Here is a 10,122-nt window from a genome sequence, read left to right on the forward strand (position 1 = left end):
TTCATATTTTTATTTGTTTCAATGCACCATTGATGCATATGGACACTTATTTTCAATATTTAATTTATTAATTTATTTATTGCACATGTTTGTATCATTTGATTGATTTGTTTTGTTTGTTTCACCTCCACTTGGTCTCCTATAAGAGATTTTTTCAATTTAGCACAACTTTATTTATATTTGTACACTAGCACCATTAGATATTAGATGGTTTTTGTTGCTGCTTTATTTTATTCTAAGCGCGGTATTCTCTTATATTTTTACTTTTCTTGGATAAACACTTGCCGCTTGCATGGTATCCTGATCTAGATGGTCTGTCCTGGTTGGGGCCTTCATAGGTTTCTTTATGTCGCCTTGATGTCCGCGTGGACTTCTTCTGGCGTAAAAAGCTGAAATACATAAACGTACCAGCATAAGTGCTCTCCCTTTTTTTTTTTTACTCATCTGGACGACGGTCCCTACCTTAAATTTTGGAGAGGGTCTTGTTCGGGTGGCGTACTGCTTATCTTAGGCCGTAGAGAGAAAAGCAGCTAGAGAAAGATAAAGGAGTTAGCGACTAGTATTTCAGCTGGAGCAAGGAAACGCAATCCCTGAGTAAAAGAAAGAAAGAAATTACATTTACCATTGGCAAAAAACAGGGTCCCCTCCAAGAGCTCCCAGGATAGGCAACCTCCTCAGATGACAACAGGATGCCATGCTAAAAGCCCCCAGTAATAAACAGTGGAGAGGGGAGGGACATCTGTGGAAATTACAACCCTCTCACAAATGATTTTGACAAGGGCAAACATTCTTAAATTTGCCCTTATTCAAGATGGCCACCGCAATCTCACCCCAGACTGCGCATGCGCGGCCGGCGGCACTAGGACCTATGCAGTCCACCTGACTCAGCCCGGCCCGCCGAGCCGGCTCCTGACGTCCGCGCATGCGCAGAGCAGGCAGGAAGACACTGAGGGACTCGGAAAAGCCAGTGCGAGGTGTGCACCACCCACTATAGCAACCAGAAATGAAGGTACAATACCACAGCGAGGGGGAGGTGATGGGGGGGAGAGAGCAAAAAAGAGAGAGAATAAAGCAAGAAAAGGAAAGTGAGAGAGAATGGATGACAGGAAGGAGAAATGGAAGGATAAGGCTGAGTGAAAAATAGATATAGCTGCTTTCTCTGCTGCAGGCTTAAACAAATGCCAGTATATAAATGCAGATAGGAGCTCTTAGTTAAGAAACAACTGATGTCCCAAAAGACCCACAGAAGGGACTCCCTATCTTATCAGCGCATTTAGCTGCCCAAGAATAGGGACTGCACCTAGGAGAGGCTTGAACCCAGCTAGAAGCTCCCGACTGCAGAGGTAAGGGATGTTCGCCACCATTCACTGACCATGAGGTATGAGGAAAGAAAGGAGAATGCTGGGAGTGCACTAATCCTGTTTTTTTTTTTTAATATTCACTGGTCCCGAGGGAGGAGCCAAGACGGAGCTTGTCACAGGTATGCTGCCATGGAGGTACCAGGAAAGTTTTTTTTCTTATCTTGACATACATTTTTTGCAGCTGGATGTCATGCCAACTTCATTCCTGTTTGCTTTCCTTCATTCAAAAAACACAGATCAGCACTTTCAATTTCCTTTACTCTGTGCCAACTGCACCTCAACCACCTACACATAGCTGAACAAGAGTATAGGACTGACCACAGACTGGCACACATCTCAGCAGAGGCAAGAAATAGGTCCACACACAGGTTGATTTTCCAAGAGTGCAAATATCTCTTTGGGTCTCTGTCAAGGGAGTTTAGACTAGTGTCATTGGCATCAGTTTAACCGCTTGCCGACCAGCCACTGTCATTATACTGCGGCAGGTCGGTGCGTTCCCGCGAGCTGTCATAGCTCTAGGTCGGCCCTTTAAGCAGGGATAGCAGGCACGCGCCCGCCTGCTGCACTGCGGGGGAACCCATGCGCGCAGCCGGCGGTCACAATGACCGCTGGCCACACACGATCATGGGCACAAGAGCCAGAACAGGGACGTGTGTGTGTAAACACACAAATCCCTGTTCTGTTAGGAGAGGAGAGACAGATTGTGTGTTCCTACTAGCTAGGAACAACCACCTGTCTCCTCCTCTAGTCAGTTCCTTCCCCCTACAGTTAGAACACAAACTGAGGGAACACGTTTAACCCCTTGATAGCCCCCCAGTGTTAACCCCTTCCCTGCCAGTGACATTTATACAGTAATCAGTGCATTTTTTTAGCACTGATCGCTGTATAAATGTCAATGGTCCCAAAAATGTGTCAAAAGTGTCCCACAATGTCGCAGTCCCGATAAAAATCGCAGATCACCGACATTACTAGTGAAAAAAAAATAATAAAAATGCCATAAATCTTTCCCATAGTTTGTAGATGCTAAAACTTTTGCGCAAACTAATTCAGTATACGCTTATTGCGATTTTTTTTACCAAAAATATGTAGAAGAATATATATTGGCCAAAACTGATGAAGAAATTTGATTTTTAAAAACATTTTTGGGCTTATTTATTATAGCAAAAAGTAAAAAATATAGGTTTTTTTCAAAATTGGCGCTTTTTTTTCTTTACAGCGCAAAAAATAAAAACCGCAGAGGTGATCAAATACCACCAAAAGAAAGCTCTATTTGTGGGAAAAAAAGGATGCCAATTTTGTTTGGGTACAGCATTGCACGGCCGCGCAATTGTCAGTTAAATCGACGCAGTGCCGTATTGCAAAAAAAGGCCTGGTCATTAAGCAGACAAATCTTCCAGTCTGTAAGTGGTTAATTAGATTATAAGATGATTTAGCGTTCAATTACAGGTGCATTTGATCTGCAGTTGGCCTCTTTTTGGCCTACATTTGACCTGCTTCATGAGGGTTTTGTGCTCTCATTTTGTGCTCGATAGCATTAGACTGAAATTCTTACAGCCGCTATCTGTAGAGTGAGGGATGGGCATACTGAATAGAGGAGTTCTATGCCTTAAGGAACGGTTTGCGTGAGTATATTTGTAATTTTTCATTAATGGTGGAGGAATCAATTTCTTGTCTTGCCCCTGCAAATGAATTGCTTCTAACAGGTATGTGCTATAATTTACTTGGTTGTCTAGTCCACCTTTTTTCAACCAGAGTGCCCAACCAGAGTGCCCAGGTACCCTGGGGTTCCTTCAGGTTTCTTCAGGGGTGCCTTGGCAAAATGCCTAAAATTGCCCCAAGGGAGAGAAGAAGATTACTGGAATACTATGAATGAATGAATGAATGAATAATTTGTAAAGCGCTACAAATTGCGAACTGAATCGCCTCAAGGCGCTAGATGTATTCTCTGTGGCCAGCTTCTAGAAAAGGAAGGTCTTTAGTTTTTTCCTGAAGGCCTGGTGGTTTTCTTCCATGCGGAGGTTGGTTGGGAGAGCATTCCATAGTCGAGGTCCTTGGACTGCAAATCTACGTTCTCCCTTTGCTTTGTAGCGGTATTTGGGAATGAGGAGGAGGTTTTGGTTAGCTGATCGAAGACTGCGATTCGGTGTGTAGTGTTTTATTTTTTCCCGGAGATATTGCGGAGCGTTTCCTTGTATGCATTTATGGGTGAGGCAGAGGGTCTTGAATGTGATCCGATTCTTCACCGTTAGCCAATGTAGGCTTTTTAGGGATGGGGAGATGGATTCCCAGGGCTTTTTCCCTGTTAACAGCCTTGCCGCCGTGTTCTGCATGAGTTGCAAGCGCGCAAGCTGGTATTGGGGTAGACCTACGTAGAGGGAATTTGCGTAGTCGAGTCGGGAATTGATGATCGTTCCCACAACTGCCGCTTTGTCCTCTTCTGGGATGAAGGGGATGAGTCTGCGAAGCAGGCGGAGGAGGTGGTGAGATCCGCTCACCACCGATCCTATTTGTGCATCCATTGTCATTCCTGAGTCAAAGATGACTCCGAGACTCTTGACTTTGGTGCTGGGGGAGATGGTCTGTCCGAGGATGGAGGGTGGTGTCCACGGAGTCTCAATTTTGGAATTTTTGTTGGCTTGCAGGAGAAGAAGTTCTGTTTTTGATTCGTTCAGTTTGAGGGAGCTAGCGGTCATCCAGTCATTGATTAAAGTGAGGCATTTCTGTAGTTGCTGATGATGATCTTTCTGTCCATTAATGCGAAAGTAGAGTTGGGTGTCGTCTGCATATGAGTGGAAGCAGAGGTCCGTTTTCCTGATGATATTGAGAAGCGGGCGGATGTAGATGTTAAATAGCACTGGTGACAAGGGTGAGCCCTGAGGGACTCCACAGGAGACTGCCCGAGATTCCGAGGTGAATGTTCCCAGTTTCACTGTCTGAGAGCGATTCTCTAAGAAGGATGTAAACCATTTTAGGGCAGAATCTGTGGCTCCTGCAACTTCTGCGAGGCGGACAAGTAAAGTATTGTGGTCCACTGTATCGAATGCTGCGCTGAGGTCTAACAGTACCAGGAGACTCGGTTCCCCGTCATCTGCTGCTTCAAGGGCGTCGTCCCATATTTTGAGAAGTGCTGTTTCTGTGCCATGGCCTGGGCGGAAGCCTGATTGCAGAGGGTCCAGGATGTGGTGTGTCTCCAGGTGGTGTTGTAGCTGCTGTACTACTGCTTTCTCTATAATCTTGGAGATGGTGTTGAGGCTTGTTATTGGTCTGCGGCAGTTAGGGTCTTTAGGGTCGAGATTAGGTTTCTTTAGCAGGGGTTTGACGATGCCTTGCTTGAGGGAGGTTGGCACGGTCCCTTCTTTGAATGATTGATTTATGAGATGTGTTAGGGTGGGGGCCAGGATGTCGGAACATGCTTTGAACAATTTGGTGGGGATGATGTCGTTCGGTGATGTGCTGTCGCGAAGGCTTCTGATGATGTTTTTAGTCGTGTCCGTGGTGATTGGGGACAAAGAAAACTTTGGTGGTTGAGTGATGTTCGTGTCGATATCCTCTTTTTGCATCGGTTGGGTGAGGTTGGTTGTTATTTTCTGATGAATTGCTTTCCGAATGTTGTCGATTTTGTTGATGAAGAAATCTGATAACTCATTGCAGAATTCTTGAGTATCGTTTGCAGGGGGCTCTAGGCAGGCCGGGTTCATTGATTGAGCAACTATTTTGAAAAGTTCCCGTGGGCGGTTTAAGGCGGATGAGATGGTGTCTGCAATATGTTCTTTTTTGGCTTTGAAGATTGCCTTGTGGTATTTCACCGTGAGTGCTTTGTAGTTAGCATGGTTTTCCTTGGTGGGGTTTCTTCTCCAAGTTCTCTCAGCTCTTCTGCGTTCTTGCTTGAGTAGGGTGAGAGTGCCATTAAACCAACTCGAGTTTTTTGTGCGGACGGGTGTTCTGCGTTTTGGCGCCACGGAGTCTGCTGTTTGTAGTAAAGCATTGTTTAGGGAGTTGAGTGTTTGTTCCGTTGAGAGGTTTGGGTTTAGCAGAAGAATTTTGCTCGACAATGTAGTTTTGAAGAGTTCAGAGTGTAGTTTCTTCTGAGATCTATTCCAGTGTGTTGCTATTGCCCGTTTCTGTTTTTGGAGAGTGGTGTTGGTGGTGATTTTAAATTTGATAGCATGGTGGTCCGTCCATGGTAGTGGGGTGATGTTCAATACTTCGATGTCCATATTCTGTTTGAAGATGAGATCTAAAGTGTGTCCTGAACCATGCGTAGGAGCATTTATCAGTTGTTGCAGGCCAAGTTCTTCCATTTGGTTGACGCAGGCGGTTGCCATAGGGTCTTGGGCGGAGTTTGCCCATAGATTGAAATCCCCAAGTACCAGAAGGTTTTTGGTTTTCAAGGTGTGCATTGAGAAGAATTCAGTGAGCGGTGTGAGGAGATTGGTCCTCTGACCTCTGAGTGCTGACACTCTGCAGAGTAGACCTCTATCTAGCAGCTCCGTGAAGAGCTAGGCCTGTGGCCACCCCTTCCTCGGCTCCCCCCCCCTCCTCTAACCCACATCCCCTACTTCCTATCCCCCTACCGACCTACTCCAGACGCCGTTCTTAGTCGGCCAGCCGCTCAGGACACTCCGCGGCTCCGGCCCAGCCCCCCCCCCGCATTACCACGCCAGTCCCTCTCCCATCTGACTCTCCGGCGGCCACCTTCAGCAGCCGGTCGGCCGCTCAGGACACTCCGCGGCTCCGGCCGCCCTCGGCTGGCTAGCCCGCAGCTCTCCACTTCTCCCCCCTGCAGCATTCAGCCGGTCCCCCCTCTATCCATCCGGACGCCGCCTAGTCAGCTGGCCGGCCGCCCGGGACTCTTCGCGGCTCCTGGTCGGCAGATTACAGCACTTACCGTCCCCTTTACTGACCAGCCGCTCCGGCGGGTCCGCACCCCTCTTCCTACTGATCATCTCCACCGGACGGGGTGGGCAACAACGTTAGGACAGCCCGCGGCTCGGGCCTAGCCGGCGGCCATCTTGGTACTCCCTCTGCCGGCCAGCCACGGCTTAGCCCCAGCCGGCGGCCATATTGGCACACCCAGGAAAACGGTGCAGCATCCTAGGACTTCCTCCTGAGGCCATCAGCCCCCAGCCATCACCGCCCGATTGGACCCACTACCCCCTAGTCATCTATCCAGCCATACCCCCCCTCCCCCCACTGTGGCCTCCACCGCAGCCGCGGTCTCAATCACCACGTTCTAGCCACTAGAGTCGGTGGGACGGACCACGGCTGCAGCCTAGCCCAGCCAGCTTGCCACCACAACCCCTCACTGTTGTCCAACAGAGCCCCGTGCCCTCTGCACCGAGAATCGCCCCTCCTGCTACTGGACCTCACTGCGGGGGCACTAGAGATTCACCGGGGGCCAGTCTACCTCAAATCGCCTGAGACGCAGCCACCGCACCACCCACCGCACCAGCTCCCCCTCCTTCACCTTCGGGACCTTCAGCACAGGTAAGCCACCGGGGGCACTCGAGTAGTTGATCCAGGGGCCCTTGTCCGATCGCCCCTCGGGGGGGTCAGGAAGGAATTTTTTCCTCGACTGCACCATTGGCCTACGCAGCCAGGGGTTTTTTTTGCCTTCCTCTGGATCAACGAGAGGGAGGTAGGCAGCCTCCTCCCTCCAGTACTTCCGCTCCAACACTCAGCCGTCACTCTCACCACTCCAGAGCAGTGGTCAGCCATCCGATCCCTCCATCCCCCTGCAAGGCTAGCATCGCCACACCAGTGCCTTCGTCATACAAATTTCTTTTCTAGCAACGCCGCCTTCCGCATCATGTGCAACTTCAAGTACACAGCAGATACCCTCCACAGGCTAAGATACACGGCCGCAACTTTACCGACCACCACGCAAAAAAGACTAAAAAAAGAACAATTACTAAGGACCAACCCACAATCAACCATCAAAGGCAGGGAGACACCGATCCAACCACAACAACTAGCATGTGCCCTGATCAACACCAGATCTGCAGTCAAGCACAGGCTGGAAATCCGCGAGTTCATCACCGAAAACAACATAGACTGCCTCTTCATTACAGAAAGCTGGCTAACTTCCGACTGCAACACCATCCTAACTGAATTGGTGCCCAAGAACTACAGTATCCTATCTGAGCATAGAATAGGAAAAAAAGGAGGAGGTCTAGCAGTGATTTTCAAATCGCACCTGGGGCTCACCAAACCAAACTTACAGAACTCAGTGCCTTTCATGGAAACACTCTCACTGCATCTTCAAACAACACCTCAAGACACCATTCACATACTACTATGCTACAGACCACCTGGACCAAAGACCAAAAGACCAATCTCCTCACACCGCTCACTGGAATACTAGTTGGTACCAATGTGCAAAGGTATATTTGCTGTGCAAGAATAAATTACTTCTTATGTTGGGTGTCCTAGTTATGTGGATATTACTGATGTAGGGACCTCTAGATTTCTAATGGTGACCTCACGTCAGGGAGAGCTGACATCCTTCTCTGTAGCATGGGTTCCAAGGCATGGTGGGTGTAATACAAGCTGAAATTATGGGCATCAGACACTTTTTGAATGCAAAGAGATTTATTGTCTCTTGAACAAGAACTGTGGGAGAGAGGGTTAGGGCCAGAACACCCTTAAGTAGATGCAATGACAATGACTTCTATAGGTAGATAACTATACAGGGGAAGGCCTCCAGCCGGATACCATTTCTGTATAGGTAGGACTCCTATCGCAACAAATCTTGTAACAATCACTAACAGTAGTTGCAACACAAATAGTTCTCGCACTCTACAGTCTCTCACTATAGGTCTTCACTCACCGAGCTCCCAGTCTCTCAATAGACTCTCAGACCCAATCACCACTGGATCCCCTGAGCTCTTCCACTTCCATAACTCGGTATCTTCCTCAAGCATCACTCCAGCTTTCCTCCAGCTTTCCTGCTGACTTGGCACTCACAGATACTCCTCAATTGTCACCCCTGACGACTCGATAGGTCCCTGGCTTGGCACTCACTGATGCTCCTTAAGCCTCACCTCTGCTGTCCCGCTGGGTCCCTGGCTTGGCACTTGCTGAAGTTTTCCCACTTCTTCAACGTCCCCAGCTAGTGAGAAGACTGCTCTGGTACTGGCTCCAGCTTACTCACAGTGGTCTTCGGTAACAAGGTGGATGGTCCCTTAGTGGCGACAGCTTCCCCTCCACCTCCGACCACAACTGGTGAGAACTTGCCCTCCAGCTTATTCTACCGATTGTGTTTTCTTATCCTGGATCCCTTCCTCTAGATGGAGTCGGAATATAGGGATACAGGTAGCCATACTCCTCAGCCACTTTCTTAATGATTATGCGCGGTGTCTTGGACAGCCTGGGCAGTGTTTTAGGGTCTCCATACCTGGTTAGAACCCATGCATCTGGTGTACGTTGAGCTGGATATCCTGCAATAATGTCTGGTTTACAATCAAACTTGGTCAACTGTATTGGCTTAGTTCATGCAACTTTAGGAACCCATCTTGCCCAACGATCCTTCTCAAAGGACTTGGCAATGCATAAAGAAGGAGCTACACTGGCAGACAATTCAATTTTGACACTGGCACAGAGGGAATTTTATCCTCCTCTAGGTCACACAATAGCTCCTCTTCACTATCAGCCCACTTCCCAGTGTGATAAAGTGATAAAGTGTCTGAAAACAGTTGGGAGACCCGATTGGATAGGATATCCGAATCGGAGATAGTGGAACATTCTTCTGCCGGGAGATAGTTGCACTTGGAGCTCGCTTTGATTGGCACAACAGCATTGTCTCCCTTAATGGCCACAGGTATCACCTCCCCCACTGGTACACTACTTTCACCCTTTGCAGGCTTACCCGGCTCCGGCACCTTTTTCCCCGGTGGTTCTGCCATCAAGGAGAGCAGGTGGGCCCGACCATGGCCTTGAGGGATAGCCGGAGTACTGGGTCCTAGAGAAGCTACAGAAACAAAAGGAGCGGCAGCTTCTCTCACCAGCCGGGAGATAGCAGGAGCACTCTCAATGCCATTCCCTACCAGGATAGCAACATTTTTGTTCCAATCTGACAGTAGTGTCCGCTGGTGAGACTACCTCAAGCAGGGGTTCCCCGCAGCGTCCACAGACGATCCAAGGCCTCAAATGCATGGCCAGGCTGGAACACTTCCCACAAATCAGTCCCAAGGCTTCATAGCCTCCAACCATGTACAGGGCAAGACTACCCTTAGGTGTATACCACACTCCGGTGTCGGTCAGGATGCCCTTGGACTCGCTCAGACCAGAGTCAACGTACATCTTCCAGTCTGACATCGCACCACCTGTGTTCTCGTTTGATTCATAGAGTACAATGTGTTGTAATATTTTTGGAAGGCTTCTGCTATTTTTGTAGTAGAAAATACCACCCCCCCTTTATCTTTCATTCTCTCTACATCATTTCTGGATTCTTTCCATACTCGCTAGTTGTTTTCTGGTTTTATTCGCCCATTGGTATCTTTCCTTACTTATTCTGTTATAGACTTGTCTCATGTCTTGATCCATTAGGTCTTTTAACAATTCTCTTTTTATTACTAATGCTCGCTGTACCTCTAAATCTGTTTTTATTTATGTTTTTGTTCGAGATCAAATATTTCTTTTAATAGTAATTCCCTTTTCCTATTTCTTTCCCTTTTTTTTTTTGCGCGCGCCAATGGCGATCAATATGCCCCTTATATAGGCCTTGTGAGCCTCCCATACTATTGCTTCCGATACTTCCTTA

Source organism: Aquarana catesbeiana, linkage group LG11 (assembly GCF_042186555.1).
Source record: "Aquarana catesbeiana isolate 2022-GZ linkage group LG11, ASM4218655v1, whole genome shotgun sequence".
Taxonomy (NCBI): Eukaryota; Metazoa; Chordata; class Amphibia; order Anura; family Ranidae; genus Aquarana; species Aquarana catesbeiana.